The sequence below is a fragment of the Halichoerus grypus genome, chromosome 9, assembly GCF_964656455.1.
Source record: "Halichoerus grypus chromosome 9, mHalGry1.hap1.1, whole genome shotgun sequence".
In the NCBI taxonomy this organism is placed as follows: Eukaryota; Metazoa; Chordata; class Mammalia; order Carnivora; family Phocidae; genus Halichoerus; species Halichoerus grypus.
This window is the reverse complement of record NC_135720.1, coordinates 97,501,387-97,528,803: the sequence shown is the minus strand read 5'-3', so window position 1 is coordinate 97,528,803 and position 27,417 is coordinate 97,501,387. Positions and strand designations below refer to the sequence as shown.

Here is a 27,417-nt window from a genome sequence, read left to right as displayed (position 1 = left end):
TGTGCCAACCTTTTATAGCTACAACCAGCTCTTGCCCTTCCCCTATGCCCTAACCTGTGGCACCTACAAATCTGTGCTCCATCTCCATAATTTTGTCATTTCAATACTGTCATATAAATTGAACCATTCAGTGTATAACCTTTTGAGATTGTGATTTTTTTAATTAACATAATTCCCTTGAGATCCATTCGAGCTGTTGCCTGCATCCATGATTCATTCTGTTTTATTGCTGAGTGGTACTCCATAATGTAGATGTATGACAGTTTATTTAACCATTCCCTGGTGAAGGACATTTGGGTTTTTTCCAGTTTTTAGCTATTATGAATAAAGCTGCTAAGAACACTTGTTAAAAAATAAAACCAAATTAAACAAATGCTGTTTGCAGTCCACAAATTGATGTCATAATCCATTAATTGGTTGACGCACAATTTTAAAAGATGTCTTCAGTTCCTTGGCCCTACTACTAACCTTGTTCTCGAGCCACACTAGAGGTCTTGCTTTCCTCACACAAGGCTAATGAGCTCCTGTTTCTCTAACCTTGCTTAGGCTATCATTTGTGCCCCAAATGCTCTACTTAGAACATCTTTGTCTAGTGAAGTCCTACTTACTAGAATAAGTTAGGCATGCATTTGGCTACAAATCACAAGAAACTTGACTACAGGATTTTTTTTTCTCTCTGTCATAACAGGTATTGCCTAGAGCAATAGAAAAAAAAACTATTAATATTATAGAAAAAGTTGGCAAACTTTTTCCATACTATTAATAATAAATATTTTAGACTTTGTGGGCCAAAAAATAAATGGTAAACATTTTAGACTTTGTAAAAGTAAAATCAAGGATATTATGTAGGCCCTTCTATAACAGGAGAGAAAACTCCTGCCCTGCCCCATTTGTTTGGTATGGGCCATGTGGGTTGTGGGAATGCTTTGCACCCAGCTGTCTTCTGCTGCAGACGTTCTTGGGAAAGAGAGCTTACTGGCTTAAGTGGGAGGGGCCTGGTCAGGTAGGTAGTAGGGATGGCTACCCCATTGGTTAATTTCACTCTGCCCCAGTGATATCCAGGGCCCTGTGCATCATATACTCCTGTGAGCCCAGCGTATCAACTTGGGCAGCTGGCCAGAGACAAGGGGACTCACATGGTCACCAAACCCCGGACTGAGAGTCCACTACTCAGTGCCCATCTGTTGCCAGCGGTGGAGTCCCTAATATCTTGGTGGTGGTCAGCTGGACCCTAGACACTGGTGATGCATAGCTGCCTGTTGGCCAGGGAGCCAAGTACCAAGAGCAGAGAGGGGAAGTAGGGGCAGAGGAGGATACCCTGGCTTGGTTCCTCAACTTACCATGCTAGCCTGCTTAGACAGTGCCCCTGAGGCATACAAACACAAATTTAGTTTGAGGGCTGTAGTTTGCCAATGCTTGGCCAGAGTAAGGTAATTGCTAGTTATTGTTTGGGGGATTCAAAGATGTCAGGATTGACATCTTTGTGATTCTCTTTGCCTTTCCCTCATGGTCTTAAGATGACTGCTTCAGCTCCAGCCATGACATATACATTCAGTTCAGAAGGGAGGAAAATAAAAGGGACCATGCCTATCTCATTCACTAACAGAAGTTCTTCCAGAGCCAAGTCCAGCAGGTTTTGTTTAAGTTGCATAGGCCAGAACTAGGTCTATGATTTCATTCTCAGGCGGAGTCTCTCAAGTACTGGGTTTGAATGGTCCTCCCTAAGCAGATATGTGTCTCTTTACTAATGATTCCTGCCAGTTCCAGAGAAAACACCAAATGGTCCAGTTTGATTTACATAAGCATGCCTCTTGCCAAGGGCTTAGGAAACTCTGATCGGCCACCCTGGGTCCATTCTTGACTCACCAGCCGGGGGAAGGGGTGCAATGTGATTGTCAGCACTGCCATATGAGGGAGGGTGAGTTCCCAAAGGAAAAGATGCAGGCAGAAACAGATGCCACTACAGAAGAGAGTCATTACATTGCTGCTAAATTGAATTGAAGTATCATTATGAAGTAGTTATACTCAAGGTTTTTGTTTTGTTTTTTTTAAAGATTTTATTTATTTATTTGGCAGAGAAAGACACGGCGAGAGAGGGAACACAAGCAGGGGGAGTGGGAGAGGGAGAAGCAGGCTTCCCGCGGAGCATGGAGCCCGATGCGGGACTGGATCCCAGGACTCTGGGATCATGACCTGAGCTGAAGGCAGACGCTTAAAGACTGAGCCACCCAGGTGCCCCTATACTCAAGGTTTTAATGGATTTGTAAATGCTGCTCTTCTGGCAATATACAAAACAATTGACAGTATTCGCCTTCAAGAAATTTACAGCCTGGGTAGACATTGGTTATTTGGGTACATGTGATTCTTTTGGTAACCAATGAAAGAATATTTAACAAAAGAAATAGCATGGACAAAGCCATGAGATTCTGAATAACAGAGACTCAGAAGTAAGTCAGTGGTATACTTATGCATAAACAAACATAAATGGAGAAGACTTAAATGATGTATCTGCAGCTGTACTGAAAGTAGTGACCAAAGTGGGGTCAAAACACAGGATTGTTACCGTGGGAGCAGGGACTAAACCTCGTGAGTCCCTCCAGCTTGGTGTTTTATGGCCTAACATGCGAGGTACTCCGTCCCGGCAGACGTGCCGAGTGTCTACAGACTGTGGTCATGTTTCCCATGGGCGTGCTCAAAGCATCTGGCTAGCCGTGAGGGGTTTTGCTGTGCCAGGCAGCACACATGCTGCCTGCAGCCCGGCTGGGCCTTGGCCGATCAAAGAACCATTTCACAGCCAGTGATACAGGACATCCTTGACGGTGTGAGAGATTCCAGGTTTCCTCACTTTCCTTTGCCAAGTGTAGACTAGGACAGAGGATGCAGAACGTGGACGTGGCAATCCTAAGGAGAAGAGGGTGTGTTATGCTATGGTGGTGCCATCAGGTGGGGATGGTCAGAGAGCTTGGCAGTAGCAAAGCAAAGAGCAGAAAATCCTCTTAATGTGTGCGAGGCAGCTCAGTGCTGTCTTTATTTGGTAATTACTGAATTAAACCACCATACGGTGTGCCTCAATTCCTGCATGTCAGCCATAGCCAAGATCTTCCAGCAATTCAACAAGGATTGTTGATGGATTCAAAGTGGCCCACACCCCCTAAAATGCAGTTGTAGTCTCCTTATTAGTGATAGTTATCAGGGCAAGTAATACAAGCACTGATTAATTTCTTCTGCCATTCAATGATGCAAGCACCTTCCATATTTGCATGATTCCAGGGGTGTGAGGCAGAGAAGGAGAGGGAGTGTTGAAGGGGAAGACAACCAGAGTGAATACAAGGAGACCTACAGCCTCCAATCTCACATATCTGTGTGATGCCAGACAAGCTCTCTGGCTTTCTGGATCTGTTTTCTCATCTGTCAAATGATGGAGTGATTTCTAAAGTCTTTCCTAACTCCATTAAAAAAAAAAAAATGTTAACGTTTACATTAAAAACATTCTCAATTGGGGCGCCTGGGTGGCTCGGTTAAGCGCCTCACTCTTGATATCGGCTCAGGTTATGATCTCAGGGTCGTGGGATCAAGCCCTACAAGGGCTCTGCCCTCAGTGGGCAATCTCCTTGAGGATTCTCTCTGTCCCCTTTCCCCCCGCCACCTCTTGCATGTGGGCATGTGCTCTCTCTCATTCTCTCTAAAATAAATAAATCTTTTTTAAAAATAAAAAAATAAAATAAAACCATTCTCAATTAGAACTCTTTTGGTTATCAATAACAGAAACTCACCAGAGCCAGTAAAGCTAAAAAGAGATATTTGTTGGAAACTCTAGTGTGCAAGGAATGGCACATTAGTGTCTTTCCTTTGACTCAAACAAAACCTGATTCTGATCCTTCATCCCATTGTGACCGCAGGAACATGCAGGATAGGGTGTGTGAGAGTGCAGGGATGAGGATTTGAGGAGCAAGATGATACACAAAATATTTAATAAATACCCACTACAGCCACAACCACAAAGATGCATACCAGCCGAACATGAGCCTGGGTGGATGGGGTTGGGAGCTGGTGAAATGGGGGAGCGAGGGGAAAAGAAAATTAGACAAAAGTAGCTCTTCTCTTTTCCAGCTCTTTTCCTCTAAAACAAGAATATTGGTACCTTAATAAATTAACTCAACACATAAAGATACATAAGCTTTTAACAGAATTCAAGGGTAGAGAAAGAGACAGCCTACAGGGATGAATTAGAATCAAGGGTTTGGATGACATTAAGACTCTAGATCCATCTCTTGCAGGCTCCTCTCTGTAGGAAGGACTCCCTCACTGTTTTCTTTCTCTCATTTGCTCCAACTGGCTTTGTCTAGTTTTCCAGTTTGCATGTTGCCAATATCTCCTGAATTTACTTTTTTATTGTTCAAAACATCACATAGATTAAGGATGAACCAAACCCAAATTTTTCATGAAGGGGAACTAATTGGCAAAGCTTGGGTCAAGTGCCTTTTCCTGGGCCACGTAGCTGTGACCAGCATGGCATAGGCATATTGGAAACAAACAAACAAACAAACAACCTTGCTGTATACTATTGTGGCTACAATGTAAATGGTAGCACAGGAGTGGTATTGAAAATATTTAATAGTTGCTATGGGATGAGCGTCAACCACTGAGAATGAACACCAGCCATGAAGAACCAGTACAGCTGGATAAGGGCATTCTAGCTGGCTATCAGCCTGGGATAGGGACAGAAGAGGACCAGTTTATAGAAAGTGGGAAATAATCATGAACTAGACAATTATCCAAGAGCGGTCTATCACAGAGTCGAAGAAAAAATAGTCAAATCCATTTTAAAAATGAATAGTGTCCCTGGAAACTCTTTCGCAGTTAGAGAGATAATTTAAGTGCCGTTTTGGTTTCTATTTGATTGTAGGAATAATTCCATAGGATGCTGTGTTAAGTGTTGCAAACAATAGAAGAAAAATATAGCACAGGACACTCCCTACCATCAGCCCCCAGGAGCTTTCACTCTGATTTGAGAAGGAAGACAGGGGAAATGTACAGAAGCAGGCATTTAATTGCATAGTGCCCAGTGTGTGCCCTGGGAGTCAGAAAAAGAAGACATCCTTGTGGGCTAGAGAAGTCAGGGACGCCTTCAGGGAGTAGCTGAGGATGCTTTTTATGGCTCCTTTCAGCAAATTCTATGGATTAATGAAGGGACCCAGCATCTTGACTTTGAGGGATGTACTCAAAAGGTCCAAGAGAGCCTTATAAATCAAAGATGAGAGTGCAAGAAACTTTGCTAAAGATTAAACACCAGCCTTCTGAGTGAAGTGCTGATATGCTACAACATAGAGGAATCTTGAAAACATTATGCTCACTGAAAGAAGCCAGACATGAAAGCCACATATTAGATGACTCCATTTACAGAAAATATCCAGAATAAGCAAATCCATGGAAGCAGAAAGATAATTTGTGGTTGCCAGAGGCTGGAGGGGACAGGGAATGGGGAGTGACGGCTAATGAGTATGGGTTTCTTCTGAGAATGATGAAAATGTTGTGGAATTAGATAGTGGTGATGGTTGTACGACATTGTGAATACACTAAAAGCCACTTAACTGCACACTTTAAAATGGTGAACTGTATGGTATGTGAATGATATCTTTTTACATTTAAGATTTTATTTATAAAAAAAGGGATGCCTGGGTGGCTCAGTCAGTTAAGCATCTGCCTTAGGCTCAGGTCATGATCCCAGGTCCTGGGATTGAGTCTCGCGTCGGGCTCCTTGCTCAGTGGGGAGCCTACTCCTCCGTCTGCCTCCTGACCCCCCTGATTGTTCTTTCTCTCCCTCTCTCTGTGACAAATAAATAAATAAAATATTTTGTTAAAAAAGTGATTTTATTTATTTATTTATGTATTTATGTATTTATTTATTTTAGAGAGAGAGAGAGAGAGAGCACGAGTGGGAGGAGGGGCAGAAGAGAATCTCTAGCAGACTCCTCGCTGAGCACGGAGCCGGAAGCAGGGCTTGATCTCACAGCCCTGAGATCATGACCTGAGCCGAAACCGAGATTTGGACACTTAACTGACTGAGCCACCCAGGTGCCCTGTGAATTATATCTTAATAAAAATGCAAACAATAGGAAAAACAAAAAACCACCAGCCTTCTGGTTAGAAATAACTTCTTTGTTCTTAGCCCTCTTTGCTTCCCTCTTTATATTTGTCCTCCTTATACCTATGCTGTGAATGTCTATGTGTTCACTGACAACTACCTAATTTATAATGCCAGACTAGAACCCTCCCCTGGGCTCCCACTGTAGGTGAACATCTTCCCCGAAGATCCCACAGGCATCTCAAACCCAACATAAGGAAAATAAAATTGCAGTTTTGGACCTGGCCCTCCTTTTCCTCCTGTACTTCCTCCCTTAGATGATAGCTCCCCGACCACCCAGTCATTTAAGCCATTCATGTGTGGGTCATTCTTTATGTCATTCATTCATTTGTTTATCCTTTCAGTTAATGTTTTTTAAAGACCTGCTATGTATCAGGCAGGTGCTATGTGCTGGGAACAAGATGTACATGGTTTAGCCTCTGCAGAGGACTCTGGGAAGACTATTTAATCAAGAATTCCAACACAGTGAGGTGAGAGCTATGACCTGGGAAACACAGGGATGTACATCTGTATGCAAGCACACAGCTACGGGGATCCAACCTCCTACCTCCGATTAGCCACCAACTGCTTTTGATTTTACCTTTTAAATACTTCTTAAACCTCGTGTTTGCTCTTCATTCACAATATACCTTTGCCTTCTTTCAAGCCCTCAACAGCTCATGCCGACATGACTGCAACTGCTTCCTAACCAGTCTCCTTGTCCCAGTTTCTCAGGCCTCCAGCCTCGCTAGTCTCAATTCCTTCCCCCGTTGCCTCCAAAAAGATCTTTCAAAAACAAAAATATCTCGCGTAATTTCCTTGTTTATAATTGTTCATTTCCTGTAGTGACCCAACATACCTGGGGGGTGTGCCATGCTCCCATCAGACCAGGAGCCCACGACAGCAGAGATTGATGACATGAAGGGGGTTTGCCCTCCCCCCACCAATCCCCAACTCTGGCAGAGAATCGTTGTGTAGTTCAAGTTCCTTCCTGGGACATGCGTAGTCCTTTATTATGTGACCCCCGCTTCCTTCTCCAATCTCTCCTTGCCATGGCTCCTCTCATGTGGTAGGATGGATTTTCTTTCTCCAACTTTCCCATCCCCATGGTCTACATATCACCAAGCTGAGACTGCTCCCCAAGGCAGAGAAGTTGAAAGGCTTAATATAACAATTCATAAATGCTTTGCTAGCAGATGGATAAATGAGGCCATATGAAAGGTCTGAAGATCTTTCAAGTATTTGACCCTAAGGCCAGCTCATAGGCTCTATCCCCCACCCACTTGATTTGAAGCCCTGACCCAGTCCAGCAGCAGAGGTGGATGGAGTGACTGACAGCCTCCCCAAGACTGATCACAAGAGGTGGGATGCTGGGCAGAGCAGGGAGTGGAGGGAATGAAACAGCTTAAAAGTACCAAAGAAAAAAGGCAGAAGAAAGAAGACAGAGAGAGAGCTCAAAGGGGAGAGATGACTCTCCTGTCCTGGCTTACTCAGGGTACATATCACATGGCCACTGCGAATGTTGATACTCAGTCTTGGTGCTAGTTAGAGGAACCTGTGGGGTAAAAGGAGCTGCTCCTGAGTATCTCTTCCCCTCAGGTTTTTATATGAGTTGGAACATGCCACTTGAACCCAAAGTAAAGGACTGCTTTTACTTTCTTTAATATTGCACGTGTGTGATTAAGTCTCTTCCTTCCTTATTGAGGGCTGTAAGCAGCAGTTGCATCCATATGTGCCCTACACACTAGCCGTTGTCATTCCCTGCTGGTGTGGTACTGTTGTGTGCTTCTCAGCTTCTACCTGCTCTTCCCTCAGGCCAGAACGCTTCTGTCTTCTCCTGTCTGCTCATTAGTCCTCATCCTTCATGACTTACCTTAAGCTTTTCCTGACCCTCCCAACTCGATAGCCAGGTGACTAAGGAGCTAGGTGAGGTTCCTTCCCTGTTTTTCCACACAGGGAAAAACATCCAGTATCCGTCTCTTACAGCCCTTGCCAGAGCGTATCATAATTATTTGTATAAATGTCTTCTCCACTAGATGGGAGAATGGGGATTGCAAGTGTATCTCTTTATCCTTAGGTCTTAGCAGAGTGCTCTTAGCACCTAGCTGGTCTTCAATAAATATTTTCTGAATAGATGAAAGAATTAATAACAGACTACTGCATATTGAATAATAGGCACATGTCCCTTTGCCTCCAGACTAAATCTTATTTAGTGTCCTCACAGCATCCAAGTAAGCTATCTCCCTCCTGACCTAAATGATTTGCTGAACCCCTTGTCAAAAATGTAGAGAGATCAGGGCTAATTGGATTTGTCCAAAGAGGAAGAGAAGAAGAGAGAGAGAGACTTAAAAGAGTCAGGCCTCATCTTGTTGCAAAGTTTACTGGACTCAATCTCAGTAAAACTGGATCAGCCAGCACAGTTCTCTTGCAGCCCTGATTTAATAGAGGGGACAAGAGATGTCAAATGCACCATTAAAGAGAAGTACAGCAGGAGGGAAATTGTTTAGATCCAAAGGAGCTGGCCGAAGGAGCCAGTCATGCCCATTAGTGGCTGTTAAGAGAAGGGGCACATTGCCTATTGCACTCAGTGTCCCCTCCAAGAACCTCGGATTCTTGGAATCTAAGCATGCTGATTTTGACCTTCCTGCCACCCGCTTCCCCGGTACCACTGATGGTGGAGTGACTCTGACACCGTTTATGGTTGCCTGGAGCTAGTTACCTCCTCTAACATCTATTTTAAAAAGAGAATAAAGGTACTTGTTTGTTGTTGTTATGAGCTCCAGAAGCACCGACACATCACAATTGCTATAATTAACTTCATTATATTTTTATTATATAGTAATCTACAAGTAATTATCATCCATTAGAATTATACTGAGGTGCAGAACAATGAACAACAGCCGTTTGTTTATGTATTTATTTTATTAAGGATTTTTTGAAAAATGTTACAAATTATTAAAAAAAATTAAGTTCTTCTGAAATATCACCTTCTAGAAATAACCATTATGAGTGTACAACTTTCTTTTTCTTTCTTTCTTTCTTTTTTTTTTTTCTTGTGGTGCATAGATGTCTCTCTCTCTCTTTTTCTTTTTTTTCAGATTTTAGTTTTAAGTAATCTCTACACCCAATGAGGGGTCAAACTCACAACCCTGAGATCCACCAACTGAGCCAGCCAGGTGCCCCCCATATGTCTTTTTTTAAAAATTGGATCACACTGCATAACCTGCTGTTTTACTAAACCACAGAACTACAGACTGCAGGTTTCTCTATGCCACATGGTCTGCACTATTTTTGAAGACTGTACAGTATCCCATCTCATGCATGGACCCTAGTTAATTCGGTCAGGACTCAGTCATCATATTTTACCCCAAAGACTATTTGCCCTGTGAGCTTCCTGTTGAAACTCCCTGTGGGCATCGACAGGATTCTAAGATTCTGGTCAAAATACCCAGGCTGTTAGGTAATTCTTGAGGCCCTCAGGAACATTTGGGGAGAAAGACCCAATAAAATTGGATCTCTATGCATAGAGTGGTTTCCAGGTTCCTCCCTGGGTGTCTTCAGGGCTGGAGAATCATGGTCTAGTGGGAAGAGTAACCAGAGAAATTTAATTTAATTGAGAGGGAGAATAAAGGAGGGGGAGAATTTTACTTTAGTTTTTTTTTTTTTAAGATTTTTATTTTTAAGTAATCTCTATGCCCAACGTGGGGCTCGAACTTATAACCCCAAGATCAAGAGTCACGTGCTCTACTGACTGAGCCAGCCAGGCACCCCAAGAATTTTACTTTAGTTTGAACTCTTCAGGATGCCCCCTCCATAGGCTGAATTCCTGCAACTCAGTTTAATTCAGTTCAATTCAGTTTGACTTAAAAAAAATGGAGTGGTCTATTTCTGTAGCATGTCCCGCTGGGGACCCAGAATTACCCTTGCTCATTCTTTTTTCTTCTCTCTCCCCCTCTCCCAAATGGGAAAACATGCTTCTCCTCAGTTGCTTTTCCTTGTCCTCATTGTTTCCACCCCGGGGGCATAGTCTTTTCTAGTCCATTTCTAGATCATTCTGCCATCCTCTAAGGGATCTGGAGTAGATGATCATGGACTCCTGGGCTCACTGGATTCCAAATATGCAGAGCATTCACATTATTTGTTCACTTAATCGGTAATATTTTTTCCAGCACATACTATGTGCTAGGTCATATGGGTGTGGCAATGAATGGCATGTACACAAACCTTGCTACCTAGAAGCTTACAGTCGAGTAGAGCATATGGAATTACAAAATGATGTCATGGTGTAAGAGAGGTCAGCTCAAGATGCTTTATCTCATTAGACCAAAGGTCACTTTTGACCAAACTTACAACTTTAAACTTGGCTCAACATTCAGGTCACTGGGCTCATTCAGAGAGGTATATAAATGAACTAGAGAAGACTCCAATTTATCCACTCCACTCCTGAGGTCTGGGCTAGGGTAGCCCTAGACCTCCCCTCTTCTCCCTCATACTCCTCCTTGGCTATAGCTCTAAATCTCCAGATGGCTACATGGACGGGCCAGTTCTGGCTCCCTACCTTACCACTATGCAGTAAAAACAGACTCGGTGAACGTGAGCTGGCTTAAAAACTGGTCAATTGTTGCATTGATTTTTTTTTTCTTTTTAAAATCATTAAAACCCTGAAACCAAGCCAGAATCAAGCATGAATAATGCAGTTGTTAGTCATGTTGTCCAAGATTGCCATTTTCATCTTTCCACGCTCTTTAAAAGAACTGAGAGCCAAGATAAGTCTCGGCTGAGAAAGGTCCCTCCTAAATTTCCCTTTAGAACACAGTCCAGATTGAATTGGAGTTGGGCAGACTAAAAAATGTTTACTTCCCCAAATTTTTTACCTCAGTCTTGGAAGTTCAATTCCTCTGATTTTCCCCAGGATCAGGGATTGCCCATCCTCCTCCCTCCCCCAGGATATAATGACTAAGAATCAGGAGCAAAGTGAAGGGAAGAAACTTAATTGTTAGGACCTTTCAAGAGGAGGACAACCCCATTATTTACTCTGAGCCTTTTCATTCTTCTAAAGAATAAGTAAAGGCCTCATATTTTAATAGCCACACTTCTATTTGCCATTCAATTATTATGACCCAATTTAAACTGTATCTTCTAAACTTAAGTCTTGTTTAGAACAAATGTTAAAATTAACACTTATATACATCAAATGTCATTGGAATGTAGGAATTTATATTATTTTATTGATTATATAAAGGGTAACTCGTTGCTCATTTTATCACTCATCCTTATAGTTTCCCATCTGAAGCTCTTGGACCAGGCATGAGTTGCAAAAGAGTGGGAGGTCAAGTGCAAGACCACACAACCTCACACATGCCCGGGAGCAATTTCTGTATTTTGTCTCGCTTGTCTACATGTGTTAATTGGTTTGCTTCCTGAATTGTTAGTTAATTGTTATCATTAAGAAATAAAATGGGGAAAAAAAGGAATAAACCACTCAAGATGAAATCAAATTAATGAACCCCTACCATTCCAATATTAAATAAGATAATGGAGATACACAATACAAGAAAACCATTATTCTTATTTTTATTTTTAGTTTATTCAACCACAACTCATTAGAATCCTGTGTGTGAAATTAGTATCATGGTTGTTTCCCCACTTGGCCAGCTGACAGTTTAGAAAATAGAAAAGCTGAGTGTGGGGGCGCCTGGGTGGCTCAGTCGGTTAAGCGTCCAACTCTTGATCTCAGCTCAGGTCTTGATCTCAGAGTCGTGAGTTCAAGCCCTGTGTTGGGCTCCATGCTGGGTGTGGTGCCTACTTAAGAAAGAAAGAAAGAGGGAAAGAGAGAAAGAGAAGGGGGGTGGGGGGAGGAAGGAAGAGAGAGAGAAAGAGCTAAGTGTGTATGTCTGATGATGGAATGTTAAGGAATGGATAGATTTGACTTCAGGGTTAAAAATACATATATTCAAGTTTCTCCAAATTACTCTGATGCAGTCAACTGGAATAAGTATATCTTCTCTTCAAGTAGAAAGTATTAGAACAAGGATCCTACAAGCAGCCATTTACATGAAGCCATTGCTTTTTGACCCACATTTATCAAGCCCTCATTATGTGATAAGCACAATGCTAAGTGCTCAATATGTTATTTCATTTAATCCTATCAATAAATACGTGAAGCGGGTATAATTATTATTTCCATTTTACAGATATGGCGCCTGAAGTATAGTACCAAAGGCTCTAAGTGATGGTAATAGGGCTCAGACTCAAGACGGCCTGACTTTCAAGCCCAAACTTTTTTTTATTAAAGTATAATTGATGTATAACACTATATTACTTACAGGTGTTCAACATAATGATTTGATATTTGTGTAGATTGCAAAATTATCACCACAATAAGTCTAGTTTCCTCTGTCACCATATAGAGTTACATAATATGCAATACAATATTATTGACTATAGTCACCATGCTGTAAATTACATCCCCATGACTTATTTATTTTATGATTGGAAGATTGCACCCCTTGACTCCCTTCTCCCATTTTACCTACTTCCAAACCCCTCTCCCCTTTGGCAAACTGTTCTCTGCACCTATGAGTTTCTGCTTGTTTTTGTTTGTTCATTTGTTTTGTTTTCTAGATTCCACATATATGTGAAATCATACACTATTGGTCTTTCTCTGCCATCCATGTTGTCACAAATGGCAAGATTTCATTCTTTTTTATGGCTGAGTAGTATTCCATTGTGTGCGTGTGCATGTGTGTGTGTGTGTATGTGTGTGTGTATCTCACATCTTCTTTATACAATCATCCACTGATGGACACTTTGGTTGTTTCTATATCTTGGCTATTGTGAATAATGCTGCAATGAACGTAGAAGTGCATATGTCTTTCCTAATTAGTATTTTCATTTTCTTTGGAGAAATACCCAGAAGTGGAATTGCTAGACCATAGGATAATTATGTTTTTCGTTTTCTGAGGAACCTCCATACTGTTTTCCATATTGGCTGCACCAATTTGCATTCCCACTAACAGCGCATGAGCGTTCCCTTTTCTCTACATCCTTGCCAATACTTCTTACTTCTTGTCTTTTTGATAATAGCCATTCTGACAGGTGTGACATGGTATCTCATTGTGAATTGAATTTGCATTTCCCCGATGATTAGTGAATCTTTTCATGTGCCTGTTGGCCATGTACATGTCTTCTTTGGAAAAATGCCTATTCAGATCTTCTCATTTTAAATCCCATTTTTAAATTGGATTATCTGGGGTTTGGATATTGTTGTTGTTGTTACTGAGTTGTATGAGTTTTCTATGTAGTTTGGATATTAACCCCTTATTGGATATATCATTTGCAAATATCTTCTCCCATTCAGTAGGCTGCTCTTTTATTTTGTTGATGGTTTCCTTTGCTTTGCAGAAGCTTTTTAGTTTGATGTAGTCCCATTGGTTTATTTTTGCTTTTGTTGCCATTGCCTTTGAAGTCAGATCCAAAAAACATGGCCAAGTGCCATGTTAGGGAGCTTACTACCTATGTTTTCTTTCAGTACTTTTATGGTTTCTGGTCTTATTCAAGTTTTAATCCATTTTGAGTTAATTTTTGTGTATGGTATAAGTTAGTGGTGCAAAGTGCTTCTCCTTTTCTCTGCCAAGATAGTGAAAAAACTCACAGCCCTCAGTTTGTCCATGAGACGTAAAAAGAAAACAAAAATAACTAGTGTTTATTTAAATAACGCTGTTCCTTGTATGAGTTTTCAGGAGTAGGTCTTTTAGGATAGACCAGTATAAACCAGTATAGATGTTCCAGCAGATGATTTAACTATAGCACACTTCAATTTCTCCATGTCACTGTAAAGCTAACAGTTCCTATCTCCTTCCTGCTTCACATAAAATATATGAAGTTTAAGGATACAATGTCATCGCATGCACTTTGAGCTTCTTGGAAAACAATGCTATGTAAACACACTGTGAAAGCAATAGAAAAACAGTGTCAGTGTGGTATGTATACAACATAAAATGGACCAAATTGTTTTGTTAGAGTTTGGGACAAAAATAGCTCCTTAATCTTGCATATCTATTTTTTAATTACGCCGTATATGGGTTGTGTCTGTGGCTCTCAAGGGCAATCTGAACGGGGAATGGGTCTGATAGAATGTTGATTGGGTTAGCAGTTTAGCATTCTCTTTTTTGAGGAAATTCTTTAATATCCCAGATCTTGCCTGTTTCCAGCTTTTGGAAAAAACACAAGTCAAAATGTTGTTGCCAGATGAAAGTGTTACATGGAGGGAGGTTGGCCGTGAATTTCTATATAATAAAGGCCACACTTACTATCCTTTATGAAAGATCCAGGAGGCTTTTACTAATTCAAAAATAGTAAGGTCACTTTAGGACTCTTTTTTCCAGAATTACCAAAATGTCACTTGTACTGCCCAAACTGAAGTGGGCCATCACCTCCAAGTAAAAAATGGAAGAAGCTAGTGTGAGATCCAAGTAGTTTTAAAAGGCATGAAGGATGTGAATGTACTTAGCACTACTGAACTGTACATTTAAAAAATGGTTAAGGTGGCAAATTTTATATTATGTTTACTACAATTAAAAGTTTTTTCAGAAGGTTCAGATGGTAACATTTATGTTATGAGTATTTTACCACACTTAAAAGAAAAAAAGGCAAGATGAATGAGAAACCACCTCTCTTATCTCGTGGGTCTGGACGGCACCACTTGTAAACAGAACTCTCTGCCCCCAGATGAAAATGCCTGACGCCCATTACACTTCAGTCTGCACTTTCATGCCTGCCCCCTAGATAGAGGTTCATAGGAAAGGAACATTTACCATTTTCTTTTCTTTTCTTTTTTCTTTTTTAAGAGTTTATTTATTTATTTGCCAGAGAGGAGAGAGAGTACAAGCAGGGGGAGTGGGAGAGGGAAAAGCAGACTCCCTGCTGAGCAGGGAGCCCGACTCCGCGCTCTGTCCCGATCCCAGGACCCTGAGATGGTGGCCTGAGCCAAAGACAGACGCTTAACTGACTGAGCCACCCAGGTGTCCCCATTTACCATTTTCTTACTGTGACACTGAGAAAGCCTTAAAGGACTTGGTCTTCTTTTAAGACAAGAGAACCCTTCTCCACGCTCCAGGTGGAGGGACTCTCAGGGGAGAAGAAAAGCTGCAAACATCATCAACATGCATTTCACAAGGGTCCTCAGCTCTCACTGACAGCCTGCTTCAGTTGGACTGAGCCCATGGTTGGGCCTTCATATTTGCTGACCTGTAATTTTGTTTCTAGAGTGGCAGAGAGAGGAAAAAAAGGGACTTTTTATCCCCTGTCAGTCAGCTCTGCTGTACATTTATGATCTCTGGCCGAAAAATAAATGCCTGTTAATATTGAGGGCTTAGGTTTTTGTGACTATGGGAGAATTCCCTGACATCTTTGGGGTGAAGCAGAGACAGAGAGGGCAAATCTGCCAAAGGCCTACTGGGACATTTCCACTAGTATCTATGTGTGCTGGGCCCGTGATTCTGTGGGAAGACCAGTGGCCCTGAAGACCAGGCCCTTTATTCTTTCCTAATCCTGACTCAGCTTGAAACCTGGCCCTTGAACTGCTGCATCTAAAAGTCTTTATTTATGAAGTTCAAATAACCCCTGTTGGAAAACCTACTATCTTTGCTTCATGCTGTTTTGCTGAAGATAAAGACAATAATGGATTTTAAAATGTTTTGAAAAGTGAAAACAGTGCAAATGTGAGGTGTTGTTAAACATGTTGCAGGAGCAGGGGTGGTCTAATGGCAAAGTGCCAGGTTTCAACAATCCAGAGCTAGGCCTGAGTGTCTCAGAAAAGTAATGACATGAATCAAATATTCTTCCTCCAGGAGCATTGGTTCAGGCCATCTTTTCAGGATCTGATCGGTTTTTCTTCTTTTTCCAGATAATGGAGACTGCTTTTTAATAGCAAAGCCAATTTGATTTGTTAATTGATGCTCCTACATCTTAAGTGTATTTTTGACCTGGTGAAATACAGACATTGCGGGCGAGGAGAGCAAGTCTGGGACCAGATGTGGAATCTCCTCTCCTGCCCTGTCCCCCTGTAAGTGTGGATCATTGATATTGGGGACTGGCTAGGGAGCTGTGGATTGAGGATATAGGGGAAGAGACGTCGGTTCCTTGCATGTCAGTGTAAGAGGTGTGTTTGTGTGGTGCATAAGTCACAGGAGAGTACTTCACGGGTGTATCTCAGGGGTGTGGAAATGTGTGTCTGCAAGGGCCCTCCTTGGTGTGTTATAATAGGATCTCGCAGGCAGAATGACCCTGAATGTGCAGAGGCGGGGGGGGGGGCGCGGGGGGAGAGGCCAGAATATGAATCGGTCTTGAGATCCAAGATGAAGTTTGTTGTTGTTGCCGTTTCTCTCCTCCAAAAACACCTCCAAAAAAAACCAAAAAGCAAAGAACCCTCGGAAACGGCCCCCTGGAGTGGGTTCTTCGAACCGACAGGACAGTAATTAACGTGTCACTCTCTCAAGCCCTCGGGCCTCCCCAGCTGAAAGGGGGCTGTGTGGGTCTGACCCCGGGTGGAAGGAAGAGGTGTCAGTCAACTTCCTCGGTGAGGCGGCACCCGGGCCGCGGTGGGCGCCCGGGTCTGCGCATCCCGCCTCCGGCCGGGAAGGGGCGGAGCCGGGCGGTGCCCGCCCCCCGGCGGTCCCCTCCCCCGGGCCGCTCCCCTGTGCTGCGCCCGCCGCAGTCACAGCAGCCTGCGGGAAGCGGGTAGCCGGTAACCCGAGCCGGAGTGCGGGCCGGGCTGGGCTGGGCTCGCTCGCGGGCTCAGCCGCCGCCCCTGCCGGTGAGTCGGGGGCTCCGAGCCGGGCGGGCAGGCGCGGGGGGCGGGGGTCAGGACCTCGCCGTTGGGGAGCCCTCGGGCTCGAGCACGGGGTTGGTGGGGAGGAATGTCAGCACAGCGAGGTTGGAGAGCCCCAGACCCCGAGCCCCGAGGGGTGTCCAGAATCGCGACGTTGAGGAACCCGAGCCCGGGGACCGGGGGTCAGTGCGCCGGTGCTGGGGAGTCTCAGAGCCCGAGCCCTGAGAGTGAGGCGGCAGGTCAGGATCCAGACGTTGGGGACTCCCGGAGCCCGAGCCTGGAGGACTGAGGGGTCAGGACCGCGACGTTGGAGAGCTTCGCTGCCGGAACGAGGGTGTCCTGTTGGCATTCTTGGGGCGCCCACCGCAGGGCGGAGGGGAACTGAAGACCCGAGGGGAGTGCGGAGGAGAGGAAGCCCGAGGCGGGCGGGGCGGGAGGGGAGCCCCGGAAAGGGTCGGGGGGTGGCAAGGCTTGTGGCTTCTTGGGGGAAGGAGGGACGGGACATGTCCTAGAGGGGGCGCGGGAAGCGGAGTTGTGCGGGAAGCGGGAGATACGTTGTGGAGCATAGGGGGTCGGAGGGATGGAACGCCGCGGCGGAGGATCCCGGGTGGCTGGGGGCGGGGGTGAGGGGGCAGGGACTCGCGGAACGTCTCGGCCTAGGGGACATACCCTCTCGGTGGAATGGGGCCATAGAAACCTCGAGAGGGCATTCACTCCGGAGAGCACGACGAGGCCACCACAGACGGGGGGCGGGAGGGACTAGGGAGGGGCGCAGCTCGCTAACTGGCGCGGGGACCTGAAGGCAGCGGGGGCACCGCAGCTTCCAGTGCATCTGTGGGCCCTGGAGCACAGACCGACCAGGGCAGATCCGCGGGCTCGGATGGGGTCTGTGCTGCATCTCCTATTTCTAAGCTGGGTTAGAAGTGATTTTGCCTAGGGACCCATTGAGAACAGTCTGGGCTTAAAGAGTAGTTAAGGAGTGAGATTTCCAATGTGCAGAGAAACTCTACCTGTGTGTGTGCGTTAGGCACAATTCATCATAAAGGTGTGTTTAATTCTTAGATCCACTTGTGTTATTTGCTCCCCACTCTCCTATACTCTGTGAGAAGCTGTTTCTGAGTGAAAACTGGAGGAAAATCAGCAAGGGGGTGGGGCGTGCAGGCACGCGCACACACGGACACACACCGCCCACAAATGCACTGCATTCCACAGCCGAGTAAACACGAGAAATACTGTACAGTTTTGGATTGTTTGTGTTGGTATGGACTTCCTTTACTGAAGTTAACAGGAAGTTACCTGCATGGAAGGTGGACGGCCTTTGATTACCCTCTTAAGATATTCACAGCCGGTACCCACCCCTGTGCTGCTACACCCTTGACCAGGTCACTGGCAGGACACTAGGCTGCTTAGTGCCTCAGTGAATGGGTAGCCAAATGTGTGCCAAAGGTGAACAAATGACCAGTACATTTTCTGTTTGTTTTTTTTTTCCCTGTTGTTAATTTTGAGTATCCAGCTCCCTTCAATTAGTTAAGTAATACTGACATTGTGTATTAACTTATCCATATGGTTGATTTTGTATGGTAATTAGTTTAATTATTTCATCTAACAGTTAATTCAGGACTACCCAGGGCCCCAGGAATCCTACTGAGTGGATTTCTCCCAGGGAAGTTTCCTGGGCTTGGAGAGGCAGGGGGAGAGAGATGATCCCCACTCCTTTCCTTCTCTGCCGTAGATATAGGTCCATATTGTGACACACACTGAGATTTAAGCTTCCTGGGAGGACCAAGGACTATTTTGGCAACTAGTTTATGTTGGGCCTCTTTTTTTTCTTCATGAAAAGGAAAGCTCTTCAGTAATTATGCAAGTTAACGGAAAAATGATTTACTCATTTTGCAACTATCATTTCAGGACATGCTTTTTTTTCATTAAGGGGGTGGTCAGAACCTTGCACCAAAATCTGCATTATCATTATTGCACAGCATATTTATTTACTTGGACATAGCTAGCTGATTCTTTCAATTCTTTATCCAAATGTTAAAATAAATATGCCTGTATTTATACATTCAAATGAGTATTTCTCTCTTTCGGGAGACTCATCTTGGTAAGCTGTGGACTGATTCTACTGATGCTGTCATTGCTGAGCATAATTTTGGAGCTCCTGCCTTGGAGTTACCTTCAGAGTTTGTAACACATTTACTGAATTGCCTCCATGATGGCAAACCTTCCTCAGTTGGGAAAGAGCCAAATACCAAGTGGGATCAACTCTGGTTTCTGAGGTGAGGAATTGAGGTTGTAATAGGAAGTATGCCTGTTAAAGTAATGAAAGTCCTCTTGAAGGACTGGCAGTTTTATTTATTTTATTTTATTTTTTTAAAGATTTTATTTATTGGGGCGCCTGGGTGGCTCAGTCGTCAAGCGGCTGCCTTCGGCTCAGGTCGTGATCCCAGGGTCCTGGGATCGAGCCCCGCATCGGGCTCCCTTGCTCCATGGGAAGCCTGCTTCTCCCTCTCCCACTCCCCCTGCTTGTGTTCCCTCTCTCGTGTCTCTCTCTGTCAGATAAATAAATAAAATCTTTTAAAAAAAAAAGATTTTATTTATTTATCTGACAGAGAGAGACAGTAAGAATAGGAACACAAGCAGGGGGAGAGGGAGAGGGAGAAGCAGGCTCCCCGCTGAGCAGGGACCCTGGGATCACGACGCGAGCTGAAGGCAGACGCCCAACGACTGAGCCACTAGGCGCCCCAGGACTGGCAGTTTTAAAAGGGGCATCCAGTACAGGTATGCAAATGTGTTTCGGATTGGAAAGTAATTGCTTTGAAGCAACCTTTATTTGGATGTATATGCTCTCATGTGCATGTAAAAGAATTGGTCCCATCACCTATTGTTATACCTTATGGCCTATTGGGCTGGAGAAAATAAGCCTTTCTTTTCTCTTTCAAGGTACTCTTTACCAGGCAGATTCCATCACTGTGCATTTTTACAGAAGACAAAACAAACAAACAAAAAGACTTGTTTTCTCACCAAACAAAGGTACCCAGAAATGCCTGGTACTTGAGTTTTTATGTGAAAGGATCCATATAGAAGTAAGGGAAGAGAGTGAGTTCTGCAAATGTGTTTCAGTTTTGGGACTCCGTGGCACAGAGTGTGAAAAATTAACATATCCTTTTTCCATTTTTTCCCTGAATTACCAATTTTTTTTTAAGGTTATATAACATGAAGCTTCATACACCCAGGGCTTGAATGTTGATCTGTGATCTTGCGCAAGTGATTTCATCTCTTTCAGACTCAGTTTTCTTACCTTAAAATGAAGATGCTAATGAGTGTGCACTCCACGAGGCTGTGATGAGATTTCTGCACGTAAAACACTGAATCCAGTGCCTGACACATAAGTGCTCAAGAGAGTCTCGCTATTTTTGTTATTAATACTGTTTATTGATAGTTTTATATTAAAATTCCTTTGACACCATGTATAAATTTACCATTTCCAAGATAATGATATTCCCTCTGCTGGGCTTTGCAAATGAATATGTGAATGGGAACATTTTGTTTTTACTCTCCTAGCTTCTCAGGAATTTTTAAAGTGACCTTAAAAAACAACCATTGCTAGCTGCTTTATTTTGAATTCAGATTTTTTTTAAACGAACATTCTTATTTTTATTGTATATTAGGTATAACACTTCGATGAAAATCCGAAGCTCCTCCTATAATTCTTTTCCTTAATCGGTCGAATACTATTCTAATGCAATAGCTACCATTCTCGGGGCGCCTGGGTGGCTCAGTCGTTAAGCGTCTGCCTTCTGCTCAGGTCATGATCCCAGGGTCCTGGGATCGAGCCCGCATCGGGCTCCCTGCTCCGCGGGAAGCCTGCTTCTCCCTCTCCCACTCCCCCTGCTTGTGTTCCCTCTCTTGCTGTGTCTCTCTCTGTCAAATAAATAAATAAAACCTTAAAAAAAAAAAATAGCTACCGTTCTCTTGGCATGTATTGAAAGGGATGATTCTGGTGCACATTTGTTTTAGTTAAACTAAAATTTTGATCTGCTTTGTTAAATGACAGGGAAGAATAACTTGGCACTAAGCTCTTGGCTCTTTCATAAATATTGACATTAATTTTTTTCTGATTCTATGATTTTTGTTGTAATATAAATTAGGGAGATGTAGAAATGTGGGAAAAGAATTTTATCTTAGTTTTAATCAATCAAATAGCTAGAGGTTGCTGTGAAATAGATGTTTTGTGAAATCTTCGACATTTAGTGAGAGTTCTCTGTTTTAGGCAGGTGTGTGCAGGAGACAGAGGTAGAAACAGACTTGTCCTCCAAGAGTTCACATAAGGTGCTCCCTTAGGACCATGCAGTACAAAAGTTTTTTCTCCTAATGGCTTATGGCACTAAGAATTCATGTGGATTTCACTACATGTTCTTTTCCCTCAATTTCTTGGAGAAGGCTAAATATACGGATCTCTTAATAGTGTTCATATTTTTGAGGTGTATTAACTCTTGGAATTAGATCCTGCTGTGCAGTCATATGCCATGAAAGGAGATAATGACTATAAAAGTACTTAGTGAATTGTAAATGATATATAACTGTAGCATAAGGTGGTATTATTGTTGTACAATACTTTCCTAGAGTCTTCTGATTATCACGTCCGTAGTAGTGTTTCGTTCCAGCTCTGTCTCTCTTCTGAAGAACTGTTTATGTACTTACAAAGTACCAGGAAACAAGACAGCATAGTGGTGGTTTAGACTAGAGTAGTGACCCCTCCCCTCCTCCCCATATCTGATAATGTCTGGAGACATTTTTTATTATCACAGCTGGAGAGGAGAGGGATGTTAAGGCATGTAGTAAGTAGAGGCCAGAGATGTTCCTAAGCATAATGTAATGCAAAGGACAGCCCCCAAAACAAAGAATGACCAACTGAAATGTCAGTAGTGCTAAGACACTCTGGACTGGAGCATGGGATCTGGAGTGGGCATCAACCTGCATTAGCATGCTAGCATGTCCCTGGGTAAGTTCCTTAAACCTGAGATTTTGTATAACTCCTGTCTGAAGAGATATTGTAGAATTAAATGAGATAATGAATATAAAGTGCTTCGTGCACAGAAGGTGCCCAGTAAATGGCAACTCTTAGTCTCTTAGTATTATGTCTGGTTAGTAAATCCAGGGACTAGGCTTCAAACAGACAGCTTTGGTTATTTAATTCACTGTATACAGAACCAATCCAGGGCGCCTGGGTGGCTCAGTTGGTTAAGCAACTGCCTTCGGCTCAGGTCATGATCCTGGAGTCCCGGGATCGAGTCCCGCATCGGGCTCCCCGCTCTGCAGGGAGTCTGCTTCTCCCTCTGACCCTCCTCCCTCTCATGCTCTCTGTCTCTCATTCTCTCTCTCTCAAATAAATAAATAAAATCTTTAAAAAAAAAAAAGAACCAATCCAGGCTTCCTGATCCCATCTGTGTGTCTGATAGTAGGGCAGAGACACCTCCGCCCCCGTGGTTCCTTCTGCATTCTGGCCCAGGTTCTGCCCTGGTTCTGCTAGGCAACCAAGTATAGGCTAAAGATGACTCCAGCCAGGTGAACAGGACAGTCAATCCCCCACATTTCTCTTGTGTGGAGCAACGGTGAGCTGGGGGTGGAGCTTTCTGTTTCATCTGGGCAAAACTGGGAAGGAGATAGCCAGGCTGGGAAAACCCCCTCCCACTGAGCTAATCTCCAGAATCTATTGAGACCCTTGTCTGTGCCAGGGTCAGAGCTTTCTTTGCTATGTTAGCAGGCTATGAGCAAAGTCTGGCAGTTTCCCTTTTTTTTTCCTTAGCCCTTCCTACTCAAGCAACAAGTTCTTTAGGGGTCCCTTTACTTTTTAAAGAATCATCCAGATCCACTCCGGTTTTTGCTCTGCATGGGGTTATCAGCCATCTGTGCGGAGATAGGAGACCTCCCATAAAGGCCAGGCTCTGCTTTGATCTTGCCTTTCTGTATTTACCTCGTGCACCCTGGAGCCACGGAGTGAGTAATGCACTCACTCACTGTCAGCAGCAGAGCTTCGGCCCTGTGGGGGTGGGGCAGCCCTTCTGGGTGCAGAGAGTATTTAGCCGACCAGGATGTAAATAAATAACACAATGGTTTTTTTAGCTGTGAGCTAGAAACCATTAGTTGTGTTGTACAATAAAATCAACTGGGGCTCTCTTAAGAATGCACCTCAGCCCCACCATAAACCATTGATTCAGAATTTCAATAGGTAGGGCGTGGGCATCAGATTTTTAAAATTATTCTGATGCCTAGTGAGAGTTGGAAGTTAGGACCAAGCCTTGTGCAATTACTGACCTGCATTGAAAGAAAGAAAGAAGGAAGGAAGGGAGGAAGGGAGGAAGGAAAGGAAAGATTCTAATTAAAAATAACAAACATAAGAATTATTTTGTTAAGGGGCACCTAGGTGGCTCAGTCGATTAAGCGTCTGCCTTCAGCTCAGGTCATGATCTCAGGGTCCCGGGATCGAGCCCTGCATTGGGCTCCCTGCTCAACGGCGAGCCTGCTTCTCCCTCTCCCTCTGCCTGCCGCTCCCCTTGCTTGTGCTCTCTCTCTTTCTGTCAAATAAATAAATAAAATCTTTAAAAAAAAAAAGAATTATTTTGTTAAGCTTTTGCTTTAGTGATGAATGTGTGCCTGTTTGCAATGTAAAATACGTTTCTTTTAATGGGTTACAATCAAAAAGTTTGAAAACATTGTTTTAGAGCCTTAGAGGTATTGACAAATTCACCTCTTCCAGTATTCCTGTGTGAGCATCTGCTGGACAGATTTCAAAGTGCTTTTATTTTCCTTGTCAAATACAACTTTTGCAACCATCCTATGGAGGCCTAGAGAACAGATATCATCATATTTTGTTTTGTTTTGTTTTTTACAGATGAAGGGAACTTGGGGTTGATGAGGGTAAGGCATTTGTCAAAGTCACAATGAGAAAATGTCAAAAACAGGGACTCAAACTTCCAGGGCTTCTGATTACTGCTACATGGCTCCGTCTACCACATCTTTCTGCTTCTTCTGATTAGCAGACCCTAACAGAAAGAATTACAACTAGAGCATGTGTCTGGCTTCAGCATTGTAAAAATAATAACCGTTGACCGAGCACTTGCTAGCGTCAGGAAGTATGTTTGTGTTACTTAATTCTCAGAACAATCCTATGAGATAGGTACTATTATTAGCCCCATTGCACAGATGAGGAAACAGGTTGTGACTTGCCCAAGGAGCAGAGCTGGGCCCTGACAGCAAGCCCACATTCTTTATGAGTGCTCTTTATTGCCCCAGTACTGGTTTGTTGCCATTTCTCTTCTTGATTCCTGCCTCCAGGGAGAGTTTAAATAACAGGGAAATGGCCCTATGTCTTAATCTGCTTAGGTTGCCATAACAAAATACCATAGGCTAGGTGGCTTAAACAACAGAAGTTTATTTTTCACATTTCTGGAAACTAGGAAGTCCAAGATCAAGGTGCCAGCAGATTCAGTTCCTGGTGAAGGCCTTCTTCCTGGTTTACAGATGGCCGCCTTCTTGTTGTGTCCTCCCATGGTTGGGGGGAAGGGCAAGAGAGCAAGAGCTCTTTTCCTCTATGTATAAGGACACTAATCTCATCATGGAGACCCAGTCCATGACCTCCTCTAAACCAAATTACTTCCCAAAGGCCCCACATTCAAATATCAGTCATCACACAGGAGGTTAGGGCTTCAACATAAGAATTTAGGGGGGAACACAAACACTCCGTCTAGTACTTGAAGCTTCCACTCAGCTTTCCTTGTGTATGTGGCTAGAAGCCCACACCCCACAGTGATAAAGTGAGGAAAGCCCTCTCAGCTGCCTAATCTACTTTATGCATCCTTGTTCAGGCTGTTTATGATGCTCAGTGCCATGAATTGCTGAAATTCATGATGGGGCTTTGGTAGTCCTGGCAGAGAAGGAACCTGAACACTAACCCTGTGGAGTGAGATCTTGATGGACTTCTCAGTGGTGTAGAAACCAAAAGATACCTTGTTCATGCATGCACCCATTCATTCATTATTCATTCATGAAATATAATGGAGGATACAGTTTGCAGGTAAGTTTTAGAGATGATGCTTCCCTTTAAAGATTGGGGGGAGGGAGTGTTAATCATGGCTTTCTAATACCTGTACACAGGGCTAAAATGACCAAACCAAAGCAAAGTTCAGGCCAAGTGTAAATAGGAGGGGGCTGGTTGGTTACCTACTGACAAGTTTTGAGTAGAAGATTAGACTTCACGTTATCCCACATGACGTTCAGAAACCACACTTCCGCAGAAGTGGGGAGCTACTGCTCTCTGTTTTAAATCAACTGGGTTGGATGATCAGGTTGAGTTAAGCCTGGGGCTTGAGGTGCCTGGGTGGCGCAGTCGGTTAAGCGTCTGCCTTTGGCTCGAGTCCAGGGATCGAGCCCCCGCATCGGGCTCCCTGTTCGGTGGGGAGTCTGCTTCTCCCTCTCGCTCTACTCCTCCCCTGCTCGTGCTCTCTCTCTCTCGTGCTCAGTCTCTCAAATAAATAAATAAAATGTTAAAAAAAAAAAAAAAAAGCCTAGGGCTTAAGGAAGACTTCTCTTGTCTGCACATCTGGGAAGGTATAAGCTTCCAAGCCATCTAGATAGTCAATAAACTGTTAGTATTTTTTATGTGAAGAGGATTCAGTACTTTATCAGAATAATATTTGTTGAATGAGTGAATTAATAATAATTATGATGAATGTTAATATATAATAGAAGCAATTGGAGACTTCAAAATTTTTAATACACCTAGAGAAGTACCAAGGCTAGCTCTCCCGCCTTGGGAGAGTTGGAGAGTTCAGCCCCCAGGCTGAGCTGACATCTGACTTTAGCCAATTCCCAGTCCTAGGATTTGAAGATCAAAGCAAAGGTTACTGATTTGAAGAGTTTTTGTTGGTCTTGAGATGTAGCTAGTATTAAGGGCAGTGACATTTATCTTTCTAGGGTGATGTAGTCCAAGATTAAGAAAAGCGAAGAAGAAAACATGTTTCTATTCTCAAGGAATAAAGAATTTGTTGCTTTTCATCAGTAGCTTGAAACTGCATTTGTCTTATCCTTGACACCTGCTCTTTGGAGTCTAAGAGAATACCCAAAAGGTTAAAGATAAGTCTATAGGTGGGAAACTGGAGGAGGGCTACACCTACCCCAACCAATTGAAGATGGAATTAAAACACACATACTTTGCTGCATATGGCTTCTAGATCATATTTTGTGAGGTATAAAACTTTTGTTGGTGAAAACTACCTTCTCGTTTCTCTTTTAGACTCTGCAGAGGATTGGTAAAGAATAAAAAAATGGACGAAAAGGAAGGATGATGTAAAATCAATGTTGAAGTGTAATGGCTCTTGAATTAGAAAATTTATATTCTCCATGGTATATTTAAGTCTGTCCAAAGAATTCATTTCAAGAGTTCCATCTTAGCTTTTTTATTCCCGCACTTAAGCAAAATAAAGGCACTGATGCTATTCTCTTGAGCTGCCAGGAACCCTGAGCACTTCAGAATGTGGAGTTAGTTTCCTGCATATGCTGATGCTGAGCTTGGAATGGGCTGCAGTACTAGAACATCACCCAGCCAGGTTCAGGTAAAGCTGCAGGAATGTCACTGAAACTGGGCAGCATTCAGGTAGAAACTGACTCCTCAGATCTCAGCTTGGTGAAGGGTTCAGGTTCATTCATGAGGTGCTGTAGGTATTTCTTAGGTTTTGTGGCCTTTTTTTTTCTTCTTGAAAACATTCTGAATGATGACTTGTTTATGGCTTACATATCTGGACCGTAATGTCACCTCCTGAGTTGCTGCTGTCAGGGTCCCTAACAATTTTTTGTCTCATCTGAGATGGTCATATTTTAGATCTTTGCAGCTGGAGAGTCATTCTAATAGAGAGTACTTGGAAGGATGAGGGAGAAAAAGGAAACAGACATTCTTGGGGGAGTAAATGGCATCTTGCCAGAGCAGCAGAGGTGAGATTCGAATGGGAAATCTGTCTTGCCAGTTCACGTGTGGGAATTTTTTTGACCACGCAGTAAGTGCCTAACACTGTGCTAGTTACTTTGAGGGATTCAAGAGAAACATAAAGCATGATTTTGTGCTTAAGGAGCCTATAATACATTTGGAGCATCAAATTTTTCTCATATGAAAAAGACAGAAAACTTTAAACTGCTTATAGTTACATGCAGGGCTGTAAAGCACTGGTGGGGGGGGTGGTGTTCCCCTCAGTTTAGCAAAGGGCAGAGTCACTGTGAGCTCTTAAAGTCATATAATTCAGGAGAAATAGCCTGAGTGAGATCTGGAAGGGGGATAACATTTAGGTAGAGAGGTGGGTATTTCTGATGGGAGAAACAGCTTAAGCAATAGCACAGGGGCAAAAATCAGAATGGTACCTGTAGATGGTGCATGTAAGGCCCTGAGGAAATCACTTCCTCTGCTTCATTTTTC

At 43.4% G+C, this 27,417-nt stretch overlaps 1 protein-coding gene and 1 long non-coding RNA gene across 5 annotated transcripts in view; both read left to right on the top strand.

Moving 5' to 3' along the window:
• The window catches only part of LOC144379078 (uncharacterized), a 121,829-nt gene that overhangs the window by 56,887 nt on the left and 37,525 nt on the right, over positions 1–27,417 (top strand). The gene's annotated exons all lie outside the window — the stretch shown is intronic.
• Positions 16,822–27,417, top strand: part of PAQR8 (progestin and adipoQ receptor family member 8) — a 43,865-nt gene continuing 33,269 nt past the window's right edge. Inside the window, exons 1-4 of one of the 4 annotated variants that reach the window (XR_013441239.1) lie at positions 16,868–16,940; positions 19,047–19,231; positions 19,896–19,985; positions 20,159–20,676. The gene's annotated coding sequence lies outside the window, so the exon portion shown is untranslated. Of the gene's footprint in view, positions 16,941–19,046; positions 19,232–19,895; positions 20,677–27,417 lie in introns of those variants that run through there. The other 3 variants (XR_013441240.1, XR_013441238.1, XM_036087767.2) reach the window with 3 other exon arrangements.